This window comes from Rhinoderma darwinii, unplaced genomic scaffold (assembly GCF_050947455.1).
Source record: "Rhinoderma darwinii isolate aRhiDar2 unplaced genomic scaffold, aRhiDar2.hap1 Scaffold_138, whole genome shotgun sequence".
Classification (NCBI taxonomy): Eukaryota; Metazoa; Chordata; class Amphibia; order Anura; family Rhinodermatidae; genus Rhinoderma; species Rhinoderma darwinii.
Genome location: NW_027461966.1, coordinates 1,911,198 through 1,934,937, shown reverse-complemented (window position 1 = coordinate 1,934,937; position 23,740 = coordinate 1,911,198). Strand labels below are relative to the sequence as shown.

Below are 23,740 nucleotides of genomic sequence, written 5' to 3'. Positions count from 1 at the left end.
GGTCAAAAGTAGCATAACAAGTGTATTCTATTGTAAGGCCCCTTGGGTGCCTGGAATTATGGAGCTTATGGGTATATTGTTTATATAGTTTAAATTAATGGTTATTATCAATGTAATCTTAAATGGTTAACACAGTTATTTTTTCTGAGTCGTTATAAAGGGTTACCAGTGCCTAGTAGGCAACAGTTCACAAATAAGATTCAGGATTGTTACCACACAGGGTCCTCAGTGGTGGAGTGGATGCAACGGCGTGGAAATCCACTTTTTAAGGGATGGCTGGAGTCTGGCAGCTGGTGTCCATTTTCCCAAAGCAAAGGAGCTGAAGAGCCCTTTCCAAAAGCTATGGACTGTTATTGTTGTCCCATGCTTTTTAGAGGGATGAGTTATCCTCTAAAAATAGTTCCTCCACCCCCCCTTCCCTGCATGTGGCATGGCCAGAAGTTCCCAGCTTGCAGTAAAGTGGTCTGGGGATGTGGGACAGCGCTGGTGTAGAGGAAGGGGGAGTCAGTCCTTACATTGCACCCTCATCTAACAGGTCGATGAGGCAGGGTTCTGCTCTGCCCATGAGGAAGCAGTAGGGGCATGGATGGCTCGAGGTGTGGTGGGAGTATCAGAGATAATATTTTCTGTTTTATTGAATAACTAACTACAATTGTTTTGTTTTTGATTTCACACATAAATTATGTCATTGTAAAGATCAAATGTATTTGTCAGGAAAAAGTCATTTTTGTTTCAGGCTGTTGTATATTACAGCGGGTTAAACTAGTGTTATATTGAGATGTAGTTTTGAACTCTGCTACATTACTTTCGCAGAGTCCACAAAGGGGGGAATGGTGAAGGTTCTGATCAGGTACAATTTTGGTTTGTTTTGAGTTAATTAATTTGGTTTCAGGAGATCTAAAAATGTGTAAGAGACCCCAATGAGTAATCCAGATTAAATGTGTATGAGAGTAACCTAAATTTTGAGGTATTTCTGAGTAGATGGTTCCAGATCTTTCCAGAACAGTAAATATGGCACTGGGTAAGCTGTGCTGTAGTCTCCACCCAATATGAGGTATTGTGTAAGAGACCATCCCCCTCCAGCAAAGTTACACAGGAGGCAGAGGTGACGTCACTCACACGAGTCTTTATGGATTTAGATGAGGGAGAAGGCAGAACAAAAATTGTCTGGACATTGTTAATTTGATGTCAAGTTTTTAGGAATGTTTTATTTTTATTTGTTTTTGTATTAATCAAGTATTTGCAGAACCTGATAAAAGTGAGATTCTCAAAGTATTCTGGATTATCAGATGAGTGTGGAGAAGTGTATAACATTTGGTTTTATTTTAGAGGATGAAGACGCAACACCTTTGAGATGTTCTATCTATATGTGACATGGGTTTTTAATGTAAATTTGTAATAAAGAGATATTTTATTATACAATATGTACAAGACAGGATACGAGGCACCAGGTAAATCATCCAGAAACCACTCTCACCTTCTTGTTCATCTCAAGGAGCGGAGCTGGAGGTGCTCGCTGAGGCTTGTAACCTGGCAAAAGGTAAGATGGCCGACATATACACTGACTCTAGGTACGCTTTTGGCATCGCCCACAATTATGAGCCCATTGGTAGTAGGAACTTTATTGGATCATCGGGTAAGCCAATTGAGAGAGCGAGAGAGGACAGAACTGACAAAAAGGATATGTGCAGCCAGGTATCAGTAAATTGGATTGTCCCTGGATACAATAATGCCACCACTAGGTTTGTAGCAGCCGGCATGATGTGCGCACGGCATGACATAGGTAAAACAGCAAAGGTACCTGTGAAAAGTGCAGCCCGGCCAGATTACCCGTCCCAGCGACTGCAGAACATACAACTACCCGAGGTAGAAGTGTATGACAATGTGCTCGTGTGTGTAGATCTGTTCTCAGGGGGGCCTGAAGCCCGGCCGGTAAAGTTCTAGACCAGCCTTAGCATTGGACTATTAGAGTCATGCGTCAGATAAAAGGTACAGAAGCGGAATATTCCCATTAGAAAACATTTTTATTTGTTTATTTTTATTTTTGTTGTGAAAGAAAAATTTTAGAGCAGAGAATTCTGTGCAGTGTATATGTGTAAGTATAGATATGTATATAAAGAAGAAGAATCAGTTTGTAGGTATCAGTTTTAGTTACTGACCAGTGTGAACGTTTAACATAAATCTGTCATTATTAATGTTCAAGTTGATTATCTGATTAAGATCAATTACTGATTAGGCTATGAAAAGCTTGTTCTCCACAGGAAGAGTCCAACTGGGAGCGGAAGGCGTGAGAACCAGATTCTGACAGAATGTGGACGGATAAAGGAAGGTAAACCGGTAACACCCAAGGCACTCTTAATGGCACTTGCATTGATGGTGTATGACCTCATATATGCCCCAATACTGCAAGGATCGATTTGGTAAGATCTAATTGGTATGTCCCAGGTTTTACAGCTGTCGCTGCTAAATTCTGTTAGAGCTGTTTGATTTGCCTACAGAACAGTCCTGGCAGACCGGTGCCAACCTTATCATACCCGCCTCCCATGAAGAGAACCGACCTTGAGAGGCCTTCCCAGGTAGAACGAACCAGATCAGAGTAAGAAAAATTGGTTTGAGACACTTGTCAAATAAACATGTGGGATCTGTGTATGTTTCTGTGAGGTGGAGATGTTCTAGGCAATCAGCTGAGATCAAGGTACAAATCCTGCTGAAAGAGTATCACCAAGTGCAAATGAAGTACCCAATAATTACACATCTTCTAGGTGCACTGTCCATTGTAACAGAGAAGTTTTTCCTTTTATATAAATATAAAGGTGTTTGATGTCATTTAAGGGCCTGACATTATTGTATGTTAGAACTTAGAACAACGTTTATAGTGTATGCGGATGATGTTATCACCAGATTAGTATTTATTTTAACAATTGACAAAGCGTTGGGGGTCCCCAGCAAGTGGCAGTAAATATGAACTAAAAGACTTTTAACACGATGAACTCCATCACTGAGATGCGGCAGGCGCAGCCTGAGCCACTACAACGCGTTTATCATGAACTGACGGCAGTGTCACAATTCTAAGCGGCCGCCCAGACAAGTAACTTGCCAGAGGAAGAGTACAGATGCGGAGGGTTTGATAGTCACAATACAACTCCACTAATCCGCCTATGTGGGATCTCACCCCAGGCTCACAGCATGAGGTGCTATGTACAGCCTAATGACGTAAACTAAAGGAGACGGTGTCGGACAGATGAGAAGGACCAAACCGAGTCTTGATGATATCAGCAAAGATTAAAGTAAAGACCAAAGACCTGAGTGAATCCGTCAGCAGGATCAAGTGTTTTGATAAGTAAGTGGCTAGGAGGGGGTAATAATAACTCCCCCACTGGACACCAACATAGTCTGACTTCACAATTGTGTGGGTTACCCTGAGGGTGACAGTCAGTGAAGAGCAGAAGACAGGAGAAGAAGAAGACGATGGTGTACAGGACTGGCAATGAACTGATGGGACCCGAAACCTGAGGGTGATAGCATTATGATTATTAGTTGAGGCCCTATTGTTTATAATGTATGAGGTTTATAATTATAATGTGTGTAAATATGCCACGGTGCTGCAAATTACAATCTGAGGAGTTTTATGTGGAGGTGTGAGGTGAAGGTCACTGTGCTGCCCATGACCTGTTATATCTGCAGGGGTAAAAGTCCCATTAGGACAGTAAGTGACAGTGCGACAGTTGTTACCATTAATAAAATGTAGACCGGATTAATTATATATATATATATATATATTACAACCAGCAGCGGTTTGTAGATTATATCAAGACAACCATCCTGTATCCAGAGGAGAATAGGGAAAGTTAGGACCACTCCGACACCTTGGAAGTCCAGGTACAAAGGGGGGTTACTCATCAGGAGTAGCTCGTCTCAAGCTGGTGAAGAAATCCAAAACCCCTACCCGCCTGGTTCGAGTGGTCAGTGGTAGGTTGCTAGGCAAGACTCAGGGATAGAGTAATAATATTTTTAGGGGGGACTGTCAGGGATCAATACTATGTATATTGTTTGAAAAATATTATCCTCACACATATGTATATACATTTCAGTTCTTTGTATAATATACTGATATATATAACAAGTTCTTTGTTCATGTCGGACACACCTATGGAAGACACCGCCCCCTGGAATGCAAGAAGAGTGAGTCTGAGAAAATGGTGGGGGCTTGGGCACTCCCACATCTCTGGGGAGGAGGCATGTGTCGCTTTCTGTGTTTCTTTGTTCTGAATAAAAAGTTTTCAGTCTTCCTCCTGACAGAGAGGGAAGCTGTACCAAACATCTGTGTGGTGTACTTCTCTCCAGGCATGCCTTCAGCTTTCAGTTTACCGAGGTGGTTATTCGGTATGAAATACGGACCTGACAGGAGGAGCAGTCCTGTGATTATAATGTGCAGGCAGACTATGGAGAGCAGTCGGTAGCATCAGTGGTGAGACAGGTGTAGACTCCAAAGGGAGTTTATTGCCCCCTCCTTGCTGCTGGTGGGAAAGACCGTTGTCATAGGATATGGACGAAGACTGCCTCCTATTCTATCATTGGGATCTGCAGCTGACCACGGTCAAGAGACTGGTCATCCAGCTGCTGGAACAATCTTGGAGGCACCTTGGGTGATGCCGGGATTCCTGTGAGTGGTGAGTCACCTTCATGTTTGGCTGCATAGTCAAGCACAAATGTGTTGACGGATGAGGATTTGTTCTCTGTTTTAAAGGACAACTTGGGCTTGTTTGGGTGGCAAAGGGTGGAGTATAAGCTCTGCCAGTAAAGCCAGTAGGTTAATACCCCGCCTGACTAGATGGTTTGTACAGATTAACCTTTTGTGGCTTATTATTCTGTGGTGTGGCTCCTCTGGGAATTTACCTGTCCACCAATATAGGGGACAAGATCCACAGATGAGAATTTGTGATATTTGGTTTCAGTGTATCACGTAATGGTGGACAAAGAGCGTATTGTGGACAAGAAGCTTAGTTTTGAGAGAGGGTCTGAGAAAAATTTCAAAGTGGTAAAGACCTGTACGATGTAACCTGTCATTTAAACGAGATTACGCTTGCCTTGCTGTAAATATTACAGAGACGCTACATAAGTGTCAGGATTGTGAATAGACATGACGTCCTGGCTGGAGGTAATGTAAATTCACTGTCAGGACACTTGAGTAACGTTATAGTGTGTTTATGTGGCTGCACATAGCGATATAGCTATATCGCTATGTGCTGTGTAAATGAATGGGGAGAAGTGTATGACGCTGATTGGTCACTGATTGGTCAGCGTCATACACTTCTCTCCACAACGCCCACTTGGTCAAAAAGTAAAACACGCCCAGTTGTCCATTAAGAAACTCATTAGCATGAAGCTAAAATAGGTCATAACTCCGTCAAAAATGATCGTTTTTCTAAACAAAAAACACTGCTGTAATCTACATTACAGCGCCGATCATATTATGTAGAAGATAGGCCACTTATAATGTGGTGACAGAGCCTCTTTAAAGGTTCACGGTTTTGGCTCATTTTTTTTGTAAGCGCTTCCCTGAAAAGGCCGCTGTACTCTTTGCATGCTCAGATAATGTAGAATATTTAGTGCACACAAGCTGCATGGAGGTGCAGCTTGGTGGTGCTATGATGAGAAATGCAGGCGTCGTTTGTCATTATGTCCGGAGATTGGCTGGGCATCCAAGGCAATCAGTGTTTGGAATCAGCTCATCCTGTATCAGCGACATCCTTAATCCTCTCTAGAAGTAGTCGTTTCTTCTGGATCGTATCCTGGGGCAGCGGCTAGAGCGCCCAAACAGGAGTCTCCACGCAGATGATTGCTGTGATAGAGACAGCGTTGAATATAACAGGTGGAAGTTGCCTGAGGCCTCCATACGATTGAGTTTCTGAGGCAGTGGGTGGAAGTTGCCTGGGCCTCCCCATTAAAGCGATAAGGGATGTTGAAGGGTAAGAAAGAGGAAAAGCCCTGATTTGAAGTGGATGTTAGTACTGTATCAGTGAGGAGCCCAAGCTCCGTCCAAAGGTAGGCAAGCTGGTTGTAATGACGGAATAGGAAGACGTACAAGTGAGCCCTAATCTACCCGCAACCCAGTCCCTGCCTACTTGCATGGCCCCTCCCAGGCCACGGCGTACAACTGGGCGACGGTCCCTACACTCAATATGTGCATGACAGACAACACAAGACAGGGTACACAGAAGAGAGGGAAGTGGGACAGTTGCCAACGGCAACACCGTGAGCAACAGAGTAGTGAACGAGCCGAGTAAAACCAGGAGAGTATGTGGTAACAAAAGCAGAGCAGAAGAATAGTCAGTCAATCAAGCCAGGGTCGATATGAAGCAGGTCAATTGCAAGTAGCAGGAACAGCAGAGCCAGGAACCAGAGAGAATCACAGGCACAGGACAAGCAGCAAATGCAGGTATACAAAGACCAAGGGCGGGAGCTAGCTCCATCTGGCCAGGCTGTGATAGGTTCTCCCACTCCTCAGCCTCCCAGCCTGAGTGGTAGCAGAACGAGTCATTCTAGCAGAGCTAGGCACAGATGCAGACTGATTAACCACGGGCGTCGACACAGAAGCTGTGTCAGGCAAATCCTTTACACTGGTGAGCCACCAATGCCTGCATTGCCTGAAATTGTCACCATTTTGAATAACATTTTTAAATTGACTGTGCCTCTCTGCTGAGATTAGTTTATTGTTTTCCCTGTTGGAAGTTTTGCCAAGATTCTAGCCTACTAAAAGGATTTGCATCAAACCTGATATTCTTGTCATCATTTCATGACTAACCCTGCGAGCACTTAACTGATACCCGGTCCTAAACTTTTTGGCATAGTTGGGAGGATAGTCGCAGCCCAGGAAAGATGGCATGTCGTATGGAGTGCCCAAGGAGTGAGCAGAGGGCACGGCAGGAAGGTTTACATGATGTATTTCACAGAGAGTATAGTCGGAGCTCTATTGGAGGGTAAGCTAGTGCCGGAGTTGCAGTCATGAGTACGCTCTTGTCAAGTGCACCTTTCCCTCAAGAAAGATGACTAGATCCAGTAAGAGGTTGTGGAGCCAGGAAAGGCTGCATTTCAGTAGCTGTAATGCGCCACAAGGAAGCGTTCAAGAGGCGGGTAGAGAGGAGTCTCCCAGCAAGAGAAAGACGAGGCTGTGCATGAGACTGAGACAAAGAAGGGAGTCCTGGGACCTTGAGTATGAGACTGCAATTGTTAAGTATGTGCCTCACCTGTGAGAGACTGTAACCACTAAGCTTTGAGCCTGAGGCCCAAGTAATTTTGAAGAGGGCCTGAACTGAGTCTAACAGGGCCTTCAGAGACTGTCGGAAGAAGGCCCAATTTGTGTGAAAGGAATCTGTGTTTTTGTTTCAGTTATTTTAGTTGCTTATTTTTCCTGGTGCCTGGAATGGCACCGAATAAGGCAAGGGGGCAATGAAAGGTATGGAAGGGAGTCTCCCCTATTCACGAGAGGAGCCGTATGGAGTAATGTAGAGATAGATTTTGCTGTCTCTTTCAATGCTTTTGTGTTATGCATGTTTAACACTTTATTTCCTTTATAGGTCCAGGACTAGAGGAGATGAGCGGTCACTATATGCATATATACTTCCATTGCGATGCTGCCACCTAGTGGCCAGGAAGCATTTTTATGTGTTGTTTTAGTGACAGGACCCGTGCTTACATGTTCTGAGCTGTGCAGATGCTCACGTCAGCAAAGCTCACTGCTATGTAACACTGTTCAGACAATGGTGGCTGACCCTGTTTATTGCAGGCATCGGGAAAACAGGCTCGGGCACTGTCTTTAATATTTACTTTAGTGTGCAAAAACAGTATAGTATGGGCAAGTAATCAGTGTCGGGACATTGAATAACTCACAAAGGGGCTCTTTTTAAATTTGATAAAAGGCGACTGTTCCCACCTAATGGGTTCAGGTGCAAGGGCTGCGACCCATAAATCAGCAACTATTGTGCCTGCAGGGCTGAGTAGGCCCTGAAGCCAGAGAGGGCCCATTGCTGTGGCGGTGGAGTGCAGGAACCTCCCCACAGATGATTGCTGTGAAAGAGGCAGCATTGGATGTAACAAGTGGAAGTTGCGTGAAGCCTCCCTGTTATTTAGTTGCTGAGACGATGGGTTACCCCTGTATCAGGGAAGAGTCCGAGCTCTGTCCCAAGGAAACCAAGCTGGAAAAACCCACTTACTGCATTGCCTGAAATTGCCGCCATTTTGTGTACTATTTTAAGTGACTGTGCCTCTCTGCTAAGAACAGTTTTTTGTATTTCCTTTTGGTCGATTTGCAAACATTACCGGCCTACTAAAAGAAACCTGCATCAAACCTGGGTTTCTTGTCATCATACTGCCAGTAACAATGCAAGGTCAAATACATTACTCGCCATCACTAGCCTCCCCTCATGCCAAATTCTATGGCCAAAAGGACCATAACAATTATATTCTATTGGAAATAAAAGGTGGATTTCTGACTTTAGAGAACAGAGGGTAAAATAATAGTCATGTTCCTCACCTCTGTACCTGAGATATGGTACAATTTGTAATGTAAAAATTAAGCCCTCATATGGCTGTGTCAATGAAAAAATAAAAGAGTTATGACTTTTGGAAGGCGTGGAAGAAAAAAACAAAAACATAAAAATGAAACTTAGCCTTGTCCTGAAAGGGTTAATCGAAGACTGAATAGCTATTAAAAATTATATTAAAAATAAAAGGGGAGTCCTGACTACAAAACAGCGGGTAAAGAACAGAGATGTTCCTCACCTCTGTACCTGAGATATGGTTGTGTTATACTAGATATTGTCTATAGAAGATATACATGTTAAAAACACATATATTCTGATGTATCAGGAAGATACTATCACACCTCTGCGGGTCTAGAACTCATATCTAGCCTGAGTGTTATCAGTAATTAATATAAATATTAATTACCTGTCTTGTGATTCCTATCTTGCTGCTGACAGGATTATATGTCACGTTCCTTCTTCTCACTGGGATCCGTCATCTGTAAAGAATCAAAGGTGTGATAATATGTTCCTGATACATGTTATAGACACTTATATGTATAACACACTAGGGCCATAATTATTTATCTGAGGTATAATGTACAAACAGAAAATAAAGAAAAAGACGACACTAAGGACCTGTTCACATCACCGCTGCCGTTCCGTTGAGGGATTCCGTCTGAGGTTTCCGTCGGGTTAACCCTTCAAAAATGAAACAAAATAACATGCCCCCCCCTTTCCTGTGCTGTATGGCTAAACCCCGTTGTCATAGGATACGGACAAAGACTGCCTCCTATTGCATCATTGGGATCTGCAGCTGACCACGGTCAAGAGACTGGTCGCCCAGCTGCTGAAACAATCTTGGAGGCACCCTTGGGTGATGCCAGGATTCCTGTGAGTGGTGAGTCACATTCATGTTTGGTTGCGTAGTCAAGCACAAATGTGTTGACGGATGTGGATTTGTTCTCTGTTATAAAGGACAACTTGGGCTTGTTTGGGTGGCAAAGGGTGGAGTATAAGCTCTGCCAGTAAAGCCAGTAGGTTAATACCCCGCCTGACTAGATGGTTTGTACAGATTAACCTTTTGTGGCTTATTATTCTGTGGTGTGGCTCCTCTGGGAATTTACCTGTCCACCAATATAGGGGACAAGATCCACAGACGAGAAATTGTGATATTTGGTTTCAGTGGATCACGTAATGGTGGACAAAGAGCGTATTGTAGACAAGAAGCTTAGTTTTGAGAGAGGGTCTGAGAAAAATTTCAAAGTGGTAAAGACCTGTACGATGTAACCTGTCATTTAAAACGAGATAGCCTTGCTGTAAATATCACAGAGACGCTACATAAGTGTCAGGATTGTGAATAGACATGATGTCCTGGCTGGAGGTAATGTATATTCACTTTCAGGACACTTGAGTAACGTTATAATGTGTTTATGTGGCTGCACATAGCGATATAGCTATATCACTATGTGCTGTGTAAATGAATGGGGAGAAGTGTATGACGCTGATTGGTCATTGATTGGTCAGCGCCATACACTTCTCTCCACAACGCCCACTTGGTCAAAAAGTAAAACATGCCCAGTTGTCCATTAAGAAACTCATTAGCATGAAGCTAAAATAGGTCATAACTCCGTCAAAAATGATCGTTTTTCTAAATAAAAAACACTGCTGTAATCTACATTACAGCGCCAATCATATTATGTAGACGATAGGCCACTTATAATGTAAGCCCAGAGCTAAGCAGAGCTGGGCAGAGGGCGGTCATGACGGGTCTGGACCTGCAAGGGGTCATTTAGAGGGGTATTTTGGTTATAGGTTGGTGGGTGGGTTTGAGTCAGGAATTGTGCTAGGGGGTTGTGAGCATTGGGGGTGGAGTTAATGGGATGTATATATAGTGGCATAAGCAGGGAAGCCATGTTATGTCTTGAAAATTTTTGTCAAGAATAGAGGTGTGCAGCCAGTGTCAGGGTAGCTGTTTTCTGGTCAGTTTTAGGGCCTAGAGTTATGGAGGATTTAGAGCAGTTAATTGCTAGGGTTAGGCAGGCAGGCAGGCAGCTGATAAGGGGCTGGAGTGGGTCCAGGAGCAGCTAGGGGCTTTAGCAGGCTCCCCGGCGGGGCGTCCCCCCAGAGCCCGGCGTTCACGGCCTCTTGAACGCTTGAGCCCCCCGGCGCAGACGGAGGAGTGTGACTCCCCCCTTACCTGGTCCCCGGTGGCTGGCGACGGTGGCGTTGTTCCGGTGTCGGGGACTGGAGCCATGGAGGTGTCGGGAGCGGCGGCAGCAGTGGAGAGGCCTGGAGTGAGAGGCCAAAGTGCGGTTCGCCGGGTGTCCAGTCGGGGTCAGCGCAGCACAGTCCATGTGCCTGAGGAGCGACGTGGAGATGGACGTTGAGGGAAGCGGTGGTGCAGAGGCGGGAGCAGACCCCCTCCTTTCCAGTGCGGTGGGCTCGTTCAGGGAGCCTGTCACGAGTTCTTCTGTGGGGCCGGAGGCAAGCCAGGACTCTGTGGCTGTCACGGTAAGTGCCTTCAGCGCTGCTAGAGCGCCATCTGCTGGGTCAGGGGCAAGTGTGCATAGTACACCCGTTAGCATGGGTTATTTGGCGCCATCTAGTCGCCGTTCGGAACATTGCAGTGTCGGTGGTAGGCCGGCGCCACCTGCTGTTCAGGAAAATTATTACATCGTGGTGGCAGGCCTGCGCCACCTCCTGGCCATTTTCTTTATAGCAGCAGTAGTGGTAGGTCTGCACTGACTGCTGAATATGTACAAAATTTGCATCATCCAGCGCCTCCTGAGGGAGACGTTGGCCAGGTGGTAGGTGTTTCGTCTGTTTATTTGCCGTTCCAGGTGTCGTCAGGACGGGAGTCCGGTGTAGAAGCAGCAGATGCTTTGCGGCGGGCACTCGTGGTGCCTAGGATGCTCGGACAGGAGACGGCTTCGGTGGACTCAGGACGGACGGCCCCGTTAGTGTCTGGCGACGGGCAGCCTTCTGGTGAGTCACAGCGTTTACACACCATACACGTGGACAGTAATTTTAGTAATGAGAGTAGTCTAGTGGGGCAAGTACCTGTAGGTTGCGGTTCTACGGGGGATTTGTCAGTCACGAGTGGAGTTTGGGGAAATTTGGTAGATGGGTTACGTCAGTTGTTAGCTTCAGTTGATACTTCTCGTGGGTCACAGCTAGCAGGTCCCGTTGGAGTTTGGTCAGCGCAGGGACAGTTAGAGGGGGGTTCTCGTAGGGAGAGTACTGCGAGTGCTGAGGCAGGCTCTTCGTCATTTAACGCCTTAGATGCCGGGGTCCAGAAGGAGAATGTAGATGGGGCTAATAAGCCCTTGCCAGTTTCGGATACTGCAAAGGGGAGCATGTACATTTGCTTTGAAGGACCATTAGGGGCCCACTTAAAGCCAGAGCTCCGTGAAAAGATTTGGAAAAGGGAGAATTTGGATATTTTTACTTTATTGCCGTTGGAGCGATTTAGTGTGGAATGGTGGGAAAAGGGCAAGGAACATCGTAAGGAGGAGGATGATGAGAGAAGACGGTATAGGCTGATTCCGCGCACATTTGGGAATTGGCTACAAGCTTTTTCCATCATGGCTAGCGTTATAGGGGAGAAATGCCCAGAACATTGTTCCGGTTTATTTTGTTACTTGGATTCCATTTGGGAGGCTTATAGAATGTATGAATGTACTGCTTGGCTTAAATATGACGAGCAGTTTCGTCAGCATATGGCGGTTCAGTCATCCCTGCGGTGGGATAATAAGGACATAAGCTTTTGGATGCACCTTATGACTACACCAAAGGGGGCTGGTCAGGGGGTCATGTTGAAGTTGCGAGTTTGCATAACCCCTTTCAGTCCTCACCCGGCGGGTCTAGATCAGCGGGTTCATCGGGGAGTTTTAAGAAAGGGGTCTGCTGACTCTACAACGAGAGCACCTGTAAATGGGGAACTAATTGTGTCTATAGACACGAATGTGCCGGGTGTGGGGGTGGTAACCACCCCGTCTTCAAGTGTTTTAAGCGGGCACGAGGAGGCACGACGAAGCCAGGGGATGGTTCTGCTAAAGGAGGTGAGTCCAGTAAACCTCAACGCTATGATGCATTGGCTAAAGAGGTACCCCGACAATGAGAGGGCGCAGCTGTTATTGAAAGGTTTTGGGGACGGATTTAGGATTCCGTTCTCCGCGGGGGTGGGTGTTTTGATGGCTAATAATCTGCGTTCGGTGCGGGATCATCCATAAGTGGTACGAGACAAGTTGCGGAAGGAAGTTTTGTTGGGTAGAATGTTAGGCCCCTTTTCTGATGTTCCTATTTCCAATTTGCGTGTCTCCCCGCTGGGGGTTGTCCCCAAGAAGGAGGCGGGCAAATTTCGGCTTATACATCATTTATCTTATCCGAAGGGTTCTTCGGTAAATGATGATATTGATGAGTCTTTGGCGCGGGTTTCCTATACGTCATTTGATGAGGCGGTTCGTTTGGTTAGGACGGCGGGGCAAGGGGCGCTTATGGCTAAGGTGGATGTGGAGTCTGCATTTCGCCTTTTGCCGGTGCACCCAGAATCCATGCACTTGCTGGGGTGCTCGTTTGATGGCCTTTTTTATATTGATAGGTGCCTTCCTATGGGGTGCTCTATTTCTTGTGCCTATTTCGAAGCCTTCAGCACATTTTTGGAGTGGGTGGTCCATGAACGAGCCGGCTCTAAATCAGTTATTCATTATTTGGATGACTTCTTTTGTGTGGGCCCTGCGGCTCGGCCGTCGTGTGCAATATTGTTATGGGCAGTGATGGATGTTTTTGTTGACTTTGGGGTTCCGTTGGCGTTTGAAAAAACCGAAGGACCAACCACTACGATCTGTTTTTTGGGAATTGAAATTGATTCCCAGGCAATGGAATGTAGGTTGCCAAGGCAAAACTTATTCATCTGCGAGCAACGGTGCAGGAAGCTCTGGTGAAAACAAAAATCACCCTGCGGCTCCTGCAATCTTTATTGGGGAAACTCAATTTTGCCTGTAGAATTATGCCCATGGCCCGTGTTTTTTGTAGGCGCTTAGCACAAGTAACTGCTGGTGTTAGATGTCCCCACCATTTTATTCGCCTTGGCAAGGAGCATAAGGCGGATTTGAGGGTTTGGGATTCCTTTTTGGTAGAATATAACGGCAGATCATTACGGATTGCAGAGGGAATTTCGAATGTGGAGATGCAATTGTGTACTGATGCTTCCGCTTCTATCGGTTTCGGGGCGTATTTTCAGGGAAAATGGTTTGTTGGTACTTGCCCACTAGAGTGGAGGGAGTGTGGTTTGACGGGTAATCTTTGTTTTCTGGAGTTTTTTCCCATTCTTGTTGCGGTGGAAATTTGGGGACAGCTTTTGTCCAATCGGTCAGTGGTTTTTCACTGTGATAACATGGTGGTCGTGTGCGCTATTAATAGTTTGTCCGCCAATTCCCCCCCGGTGATCACAGTGCTACGCCAGTTGGTCCTGCTGTGTTTGAGATGGAACATTCTATTTAGGGCTCATCATGTTCCTGGAGTTTCCAATGACATTGCAGATGCTTTATCTCGATTGCAGTGGGATAGTTTCCGTTGGCTAGCTCCAGAGGTGGAGAGGGATCCGATTTATTGCCCCAAGCACCTTTGGAGGGTGGTGTCGCTCGTCTGATATGGTGGGCGAAGCGTTCGCTGGCCCCTGCTACGTGGGATGATTATACCACGATCTGGGTGAGATGGTTCCAGCTGGAGGATTTGTGGTGTAGTAAAGGGAGTCCTTTTAGTGCCTTAGAGGGGATGTTTTGCTTTTTGTTATCTCTTATGGAGAGTGGATCTTCAGCTTCCTCTGTTGTTAAGTCGGTAGCGGCAGTTTCCTTTTTCTTTAAGTTAATTGGTTGTACGGATGTTACTAAGCATTTTTTGATACAGCGGGCTCTGCAGGGTTTTCAAAAAGGGCATGTCGGGCAGGATAAGCGTGGGCCCGTGTATTTTGCAATGTTGGAGGGACATTTTCTCAGTTGCACAGGATATCCCATTCAGATTATGAGAGGTTGTTGTTTCAATTGGCTTTCTCTTGGGCTTTCTATGGGGCTTTTAGGGTTGGCGAATTGGTTAGTCCCTCAAAACGGGTGCAGGGCGGTATTCAAGTAACCAATGTGTTTTTTTCAGGATAGTGTGTTGAGAATAATGTTGTATCATTCAAAAACTGACAGGAATGGAAAAGGTTTTGAGATTTGTTTGACTAAAATTCATGAGGGGGAATCGTGCCCAGTGGGGTGTTTTCTGCGTTTCATGGCTGTGTGTCCTCAGGGATTTTCCTCTTTGCTGGTGCATGCGGATGGTTCAGCGTTGTCCAGATATCAATTTATTACTGTCTTTAAGAAGTGCGTACAAGGGTTGGGCCTTTCACATCTGGATTACAGCTCTCGTTCTTTTAGGATTGGAGCTGCTACAGAGGCTTCTCGTTTTGGGCTCGACACTGCTTCAGTTAAGAGGATTGGCCGCTGGGAGTCCAGCCGCTTTCATTCCTATGTTAGGCTGCATTTGCTGGAATGTTGATTTCTTTATCTTGGGTTTATTTTGTGTGGGGGGGATGTCATTCTTTTTCTGTGTGACTAATTTTCTGTTGCTTTCAGGTTCTGCCAAATGTGTGGTTTGGCTTCTTGGCCATTCCTATATTTACTGGGCTGAAAGGAGTGCCCGTGTGCGTCCGATTGGTAGGTATTTGGGTTTAGATCCGGATGAGGTGGAGGTACACTGGTTCGAAGTTTGTAGCCTGACCAGGGATCAGGTAAGGCCTTTGTTTCAGGATGCGGTTAGGTCCTGGGGTCTACCTGACATCTTGATAATTCATGTAGGGGGTAATTACATCGGGAGTTATCCCATGCGGAACCTCATTAAGAACATTAAGAGGGACTTCTTATGTTTTGTAGACACCCATCCTGGGCTTTTGATTATCTGGTCCGAAATTGTACAGCGGGTAAAATGGCGCAATGCGCAGTCAGTCTCGGCGCTGAATATGACCAGAGTTAAGATTAATAAGACAGTGGCAAAGTTTATTCGCCTAAATGGTGGGTTGGTAGTTCATCACCGACTGTTGGAGGATCGGGGCGCGTACATTGGAAAGGATGGGGTTCACTTAACGGATGTGGGCCTGAATGTTTTTAATTTTGGCCTCCAAGAAGGCCTGGAGTTGGGTTTTCAAGTGTGGCGGCGCATGAAAATTTAAGGAGTCAAGTTTTCATGCTATGGCGGGTCCATGGCAACGCTATTTATGTTTTTATATATTGCTGTTTTTGACACAATATATTGGTTTTATTTTAAAGCTATGGATTTGGGCTTCTCTAAGGGGCGGACCCGGGGAAGCGTGGTGCTTTAGCATACTCGTGGTGACGCCACTGTAGCTTATATGGTCACGGCTAGTGGTTTAAGGGTATTGCTTAATTTATGTTTTGGAGGTTGTCAAGGACTTAGCCACATAATGTTAATATGGTAATTATGTTTATGATATGTTTATACTTTTTTTTAATATATTCTCAGGTTCTGTGAAAGAAATCATCTAATAAAACTGTGACAAGCACCTTCCAATTTTAATTGTTTCGTTGTATATTTATTAGATAGGAGGGTATTTGTGTGGCCCCTTGTCGCCCTTGTACCGTCATGTGAGCCCAGAGCTAAGCAGAGCTGGGCAGAGGGCGGTCATGACGGGTCTGGGCATGCAAGGGGTCATTTAGAGGGGTATTTTGGTTATAGGTTGGTGGGTGGGTTGGAGTCAGGAATTGTGCTAGGGGGTTGTGAGCATTGGGGGTGGAGTTAAGGGGATGTTTATATAGTGGGATAAGCAGGGAAGCCATTTTATGGCTTTAAAAATTTTGTCCCGCCTGCCCTCCCGTTAATTTTTCTTTTGAGCGGAGATGAGCGGTCACTATAAGCATATACACTTCTGTTGCGATGCTGCCACCTAGTGGCCAGGAAGCATTTTTATGTGTTGTTTTAGTCACAGAACCCGTGCTTACATGTTCTGAGCTGTGCAGATGCTCACGTCAGTAAAGCTCACTGCTATGTAACACTGTTCAGACAATGGTGGCTGACCCTGTTTATTGCAGGCACCGGGAAAACCGGCTCGGGCACTGTCTTTAATATTTACTTTAGTGTGCAAGAACAGTGTAGTATGGGCAAGTAATCAGTGTCGGAACATTGAATAACTCACAAAGGGGCTGTTTTTAAATTTGATAAAAGGTGACTGTTCCCACCTAATGGGTTCAGGTGCAAGGGCTGCGACCCATAAATCAGCAACTATTGTGCCAGTAGGGCTGAGTAGGCCCTGAAGCCAGAGAGGGCCCATTGCTGTGGCGGTGCAGTGCAGGAACCTCCCCACAGATGATTGCTGTGAAAGAGGCAGCAATGGCTGTAACAAGTGGAAGTTGCGTGAAGCCTCCCTTTTATTTAGTTGCTGAGACGATGGGTTACCCCTGTATCAGGGAAGAGTCCGAGCTCTGTCCCAAGGAAACCAAGCTGGTAAAACCCCACTTCCTGCATTGCCTGAAATTGCCGCCACTTTGTGTAATATTTTAAGTGACTGTGCCTCTCTGCTAAGAACAGTTTTTTGTATTTCCTTTTGGTCGTTTTGCAAACATTACCGGCCTACTAAAAGAAACCTGCATCAAACCTGGGTTTCTTCTCATCATACTGCCAGTAACAATGCAAGGTCAAATACATTACTCCTCCTCACTAGCCTCCGCTCATGCCAAATTTTATGGGCAAAAGGACCATAACAATTATATTCTATTGGAAATAAAAGGTTGATTTCTGACTTTAGGGAACAGAGGGTAAAATAATAGACATGTTCCTCACCTCTGTACCTGAGTTATGGTTGTGTTATACTAGATATTGTCTATAGAAGATATACATGTTAAAAACACATATATTCTGATGTATCAGGAAGATACTATCACACCTCTGCGGGTCTAGAACTCATATCTAGCCTGAGTGTTATCAGTAATTAATATAAATATTAATTACCTGTCTTGTGATTCCTTTCTTGCTGCTGACAGGGTTATATGTCACGTTCCTTCTTCTCACTGGGATCAGTCATCTGTAAAGAATCAAAGGTGTGATAATATGTTCCTGATACATGTTATAGACACTTATATGTATAACACACTAGGGCCATAATTATTTATCTGAGGTATAATGTACAAATAGAAAATAAAGAAAAAGACGACACTAAGGACCTGTTTACATCACCGCTGCCCTTCCGTTGAGGGATTCCGTCGGAGGTTTCCGTCGGGTTAACCCCTCAAAAATGAAACAAAATAACATGTCCCCCTTTCCTGTGCTGTATGGCTAAACCCCGTTTTATGGTCAAAAGTAGCATAACAGTATTGTATTGTAAGGCCCCTTGGGTGCCTGGAATTATGGAGCTTATGGGTATATTGTTTATATAGTTTAAATTAATGGTTATTATAAATGTAATCTTAAATGGTTAACGCAATTATTTTGTCTGAGTCGTTATAAAGGGTTACCAACGGCATGGAAATCCACTTTTTAAGGGATGGCTGGAGTCTGGCAGCTAGTAACTATTTTCCCAAAGCAAAGGAGCTGAAGAGCCCTTTCCAAAAGCTTATGGACTGTTATTGTTGTCCCATGCTTTTTAGAGGGATGAGTTATCCTCTAAAAATAGTTCCTCCACCCCCCCCCCCCCTTCCCTGCATGTGGCATGGTCGGAAGTTCCCAGCTTGCAGTAAAGTGGTCCGGGGATGTGGGACAGCGCTGGTGTAGAGGAAGGAGGAGTCAGTCCTTACATTGCACCCTCATCTAACAGGTCCATGAGGCAGGGTTCTGCTCTGCCCATGAGGAAGCAGTAGGGGCATGGATGGCTCGAGGTGTGGTGGGAGGAGCAGTCCTGTGATTATAATGTACAGGCAGACTATGGAGGGCAGTCGGTAGCATCAGTGGTGAGACAGGTGTAGACTCCAAAGGGAATTTATTACCCCCTCCTTGCTGCTGGTGGGAGAGACCGTTGTCATAGGATACGGAGGAAGACTGCCTCCTATTGCATCATTGGGATCTGCAGCTGACCACGGTCAAGAGACTGGTCGTCCAGCTGCTAGAACAATCTTGGAGGCACCCTTGGGTGATGCCAGGATTCCTGTGAGTGGTGAGTCACCTTCATGTTTGGCTGCGTAGTCAAGCACAAATGTGTTGACGGATGAGGATTTTTTCTCTGTTTTAAAGGACAACTTGGGCATGTTTGGGTGACAAAGGGTGGAGTATAAGCTCTGCCAGTAAAGCCAGTAGGTAAATACCCCGCCTGACTAGATGGTTTGTACAGATTAACCTTTTGTAGCTTATTACTCTGTGGAGTGGCTCCTCTGGGAATTTACCTGTCCACCAATATAGGGGACAAGATCCACAGACGAGAATTTGTGATATTTGGTTTCAGTGGATCACGTAATGGTGGACAAAGAGTGTATTGTGGACAAGAAGCTTAGTTTTGACAGAGGGTCTGAGAAAAATTCCAAAGTGGTAAAGACCTGTACGATGTAACCTGTCATTTAAAATGAGATTACGCTTGCCTTGCTGTAAATATCACAGAGACGCTACATTAGTGTCAGGATTGTAAATAGACATGACATCGTGGCTGGAGGTAATGTATATTTACTGTTAGGACACTTGAGTAATGTCATAGTGTGTTTATGTGGCTGCACATAGCGATATAGCTATATCGCTATGTGCTGTGTAAATGAATGGGGAGAAGTGTATGACGCTGAATGGTCACTGATTGGTCAGCATCATACACTTCTCTCCACAATGCCCACTTGGTCAAAAAGTAAAACATGCCCAGTTGTCCATTAAGAAACTCATTAGCATGAAGCTAAAATAGGTCATAACTCTGTCAAAAATGATCGTTTTTCTAAATAAAAAAACACTGCTGTAATCTACATTACAGCACCGATCATATTATGTAGAATATAGGCCACTTATAATGTGAGCCCAGAGCTAAGCAGAGCTGGGCAGAGGGCGGTCATGATGGGTCTGGGACTGCAAGGGGTCATTTAGAGGGGTATTTTGGTTATAGGTTTGTGGGTGGGTTTGAGTCAGGAATTGTGCTAGGGGGTTGTGAGCATTGGGGGTGGAGTTAATGGGATGTATATATAGTGGGATAAGTAGGGAAGCCATGTTATGGCTTGAAAATTTTTGTCAAGAATAGAGGTGTGCAGCCAGTGTCAGGGTAGCTGTTTTCTGGTCAGTTTTAGGGCCTAGAGTTATGGAGGGTTTAGAGCAGTTAATTGTTAGGGTTAGGGAGGAGGCAGCTGATAAGGGGCTGGAGTGGGTCCAGGAGCAGATAGGGGCTTTAGCAGATAGGGCCCGGCGTTCACAGCCTCCTGAACGCTTGAGCCCCTCTGCTTCCCCAGCCCCCCGGCGCAGATGGAGGAGTGTGACTCCCCCCTTACCTGTTTCCGCGGTAGTGGTCCCTGGTTTGACAGATCCGGTGGCTGGCGACGATGGCGTTGTTCCGGTGTCGGGGACTGGAGCCATGGTAGTGTCGGGAGCGGTGGCAGCAGTGGAGACGCCTGGAGTGAGAGGTCGAGGAACGGTTCGCCGGGTGTCCAGTCGGGGTCAGCGCAGCACAGTCAGTGTGCCTGAGGAGCGACGTGGAGATGGATGTCGAGGGTAGCGGTGGGGCAGCGGCGGGGAGCAGTCCCCCTCCTTTCCTGTGCAGTGGGCTCGTTCAGCGAGCCTGTCAGGAGTTCTTCTGTGGGGCCGGAGGCAAGCCAGGACTCTGCGGCTGTCACGGTGAGTGTCTTCAGCGCTGCTAGAGCGCCATCTGCTGGGTCAGGGGCCAGTGTGCATAGTACACCCGTTAGCATGGGTGATTTGGCGCCATCTAGTGGTCGTTCGAAACATTGCAGTGTCGGTGGTAGGCCGGCGCCACCTGCTGTTCGGGAAAATTACTACATCGGTGGTGGCAGGCCTGCGCCACCTCCTGGCCATTTTCGTTATAGCAGCAGTAGTGGTAGGTCTGCACTGACTGCTGAATATGTACAAAATTTGCATCATCCAGCGCCTCCTGAGGGTGACGTTGGCCAGGTGGCAGGTGTTTTGTCTGTTTATTTGCCGTTCCAGGTGTTGTCGGGACGGGGGTCCGGTGTAGAAGCGGCCGATGCTTTGCGGCGGGCACTCGGGGTGCCTAGGATGCTCGGTCAGGAGACGGCTTCAGTGGATTTAGGACGGACGGCCCCGTTAGTGTCTGGCGACGGGCAGCCTTCTGATGAGTCACAGCGTTTACACACCATACACGTGGGCAGTAATTTTAGTAATGAGAGTAGTCTAGTGGGGCAAGTACCTGTAGGTTGCAGTTCTACGGGGGATTTGTCAGTCACGAGTGGAGTTTGGGGAAATTTGTTAGATGGGTTACGTCAGTTGTTAGCTTCAGTTGATACTTCTCGTGGGTCACAGCTAGCAGGTCCCATTGGAGCTTGGTCAGCGCAGAGACAGTTAGAGGGGGGTTCTTGTAGGGAGAGTACTGCGAGTGCTGAGGCAGGCTCTTCGTCATTTAACGCCTTAAATGCTGGGGTCCAGACGGAGAAGGTAGATGGGGCTAATAAGCCCTTGCCAGTTTTGGATACTGCAAAGGGGAGCATGTACATTTGCTTTGAAGGTCCATTAGGGGCCCACTTAAAGCCAGCGATCCGTGAAAAGATTTGGAAAAGGGAGAATTTGGATATTTTTACTTTATTGCCATTGGAGCGATTTAGTGTGGAACGGTGGGAAAAGGGCAAGGAACATCGTAAGGAGGAGGATGAGGAGAGAAGACGATATAGGCTGATTCTGCGCACATTTGGGAATTGGCTACATGCTTTTTCCATCATGGCTAGTGTTATAGGGGAGAAATGCCCAGAACATTGTTCCGGTTTATTTTGTTACTTGGATTCTATTTGGGAGGCTTATAGAACGTATGGGGGTACTGCTTGGCTTAAATATGACGAGCAGGTACGTCAGCGTATGGCGTTTCAGTCATCCCTGCGGTGGGATCATAAGGACATAAGCCTTTGGATGCGCCTTATGACTACACCAAAGGGGGCTGGTCAGGGGAGTCATGTTGAAGTCGCGGGTTTGCATGACCCCTTTCAGTCCTCACCCGGCGGGTCTAGATCAGCAGGTTCATCGGGGAGTTTTAAAAAAGGGGTCTGCTGACTCTACAACGAGAGCACCAGTAAATGGGGAACTAATTGTGTCTATAGACACGAATGTGCCGGGTGTAGGGGTGGTAACTACCCCGTCTTCAAGTGTTTTAAGCGGGCACGACGAAGCCAGGGGATGGTTCTGCTAAAGGGGGTGAGTCCAGTGAACCTCGACGCTATGACGCCTTGGCTAAAGAGGTACCCCGACAATGAGAGGGCGCAGCTGTTATTGAAAGGTTTTGGGGACGGATTTAGGATTCCGTTCTCCCCGGGGATGGGTGTTTTGATGGCTAATAATCTGTGTTCGGTGCGGGATCATCCAGAAGTGGTACGAGACAAGTTGCTGAAGGAAGTTTTGTTGGGTAGAATGTTAGGCCCCTTTTCTGATGTTCCTATTTCCAATTTGCGTGTCTTCCCGCAGGGGGTTGTCCCCAAGAAGGAGGCGGGCAAATTTTGGCTTATACATCATTTATCTTATCCGAAGGGTTCTTCGGTAAATGATGATATTGATGAGTCTTTGACGCGGGTTTCCTATACGTCATTTGATGAGGCGGTTCATTTGGTTAGGACGGCGGGGCAAGGGGCGCTTATGGCTAAGGTGGATGTGGAGTCATTTTGCCTTTTGCCGGTGCACCCAGAATCCATGCACTTGCTGGGGTGCTCGTTTGATGGCCTTTTTTATATTGATAGGTGCCTTCCTATGGTGTGCTCTATTTCTTGTGCCTATTTCGAAGCCTTCAGCAAGTTTTTGGAGTGGGTGGTCCGTGAACGAGCCGGCTCTAAAGAAGTTATTCTTTATTTGGATGACTTCTTTTGTGTGTGCCCTGCGGCTCGGCCGTCGTGTGCAATATTGTTATGGGCAGTGATGGATGTTTTTGTTGACTTTGGGGTTCCGTTGGCATTTGAAATAACAGAAGGACCAACCACAACAATCTGTTTTTAGGGAATTGAAATTGATTCCCAGGCAATGGAATGTAGGTTGCCAGAGGCAAAACTTATTGATCTGCGGGCAACGGTGCAGGAAGCTCTGGTGAGAACAAAAATCACCCTGCGGCTCCTTCAATCTTTATTGGGGAAACTCAATTTTGCCTGTAGAATTATGCCCATGGGCCGTGTTTTTTGTAGGCGCTTAGCATAAGAAACTGCTGGTGTTAGATGTCCCCACCATTTTATTCACCTTGGCAAGGAGTATAAGGCGGATTTGAGGGTTTGGGATTCCTTTTTGGTAGAATATAACGGCAGATCATTATGGATTGCAGAGGGAGTTTCGAATGTGGAGATACAATTGTGTACTGATGCTTAAGGTTCTATCGGTTTCGGGGCGTATTGTCAGGGAAAATGGTGTGTTGGTACTTGGCCACTAGAGTGGAGGGAGAGTGGTTTGACGGGTAATCTTTGTTTTCTGGAGTTGTTTCCCATTCTTGTTGCGGTGGAAATTTGGGGACCGCTTTTGTCCAATCGGTCAGTGGTTTTTCACTGTGGTAACAAGGCTATTTAGGGCTCATCATGTTCCTGGAGTTTCCAATGACATTGCGGATGCTTTATCTCGATTGCAGTGGGATCGTTTCCGTTGGCTACCTCCAGAGGCGGAGAGGGATCCGGTTTCTTGCCCCAAGCACCTTTGGAGAGGGTGGTGTCGCTCGTCTGATATGGTGGGCGAAGCGTTCGCTGGCCCCTGCTACGTGGGATGCTTATACCAAGATCTGGGTGAGATGGTTCCAGCTGGAGGATTCGTGGTGTAGTCAAGGGAGTCCTTTTAGTGCCTTAGAGGGGATGTTTTGTTTTTTGTTATCTCTTATGGAGAGTGGATCTTCAACTTCCTCTGTTGTTAAGTCGGTAGCGGCACTTTCCTTTTTCTTTAAGTTAATTGGTTGTACGGATGTTACTAAGCATTTTTTGATACGGCGGGCTCTGCAGGGTTTTCAAAAAGGGCATGTCGGGCAGGATAAGCGTGGGCCGGTGTCTTTTGCAATGTTGGAGGGACATTTTCTCAGTTGCACAGGATATCCCATTCAGATTATGAGAGGTTGTTGTTTCAATTGGCTTTCT

At 46.2% G+C, this 23,740-nt stretch overlaps 1 long non-coding RNA gene across 5 annotated transcripts in view; it reads right to left on the bottom strand.

Annotated features, from left to right (window-relative positions):
• The window catches only part of LOC142699153 (uncharacterized), a 193,206-nt gene that overhangs the window by 24,833 nt on the left and 144,633 nt on the right, over nt 1-23,740 (bottom strand). For 4 of the 5 annotated variants that reach the window (XR_012866036.1, XR_012866037.1, XR_012866038.1 and 1 more), the window contains one exon: nt 17,526-17,598. This is a non-coding gene — a long non-coding RNA (uncharacterized LOC142699153). Of the gene's footprint in view, nt 1-8,949; nt 9,023-17,525; nt 17,599-23,740 lie in introns of all 5 variants that reach the window. The other variant, XR_012866039.1, reaches the window with a different exon arrangement.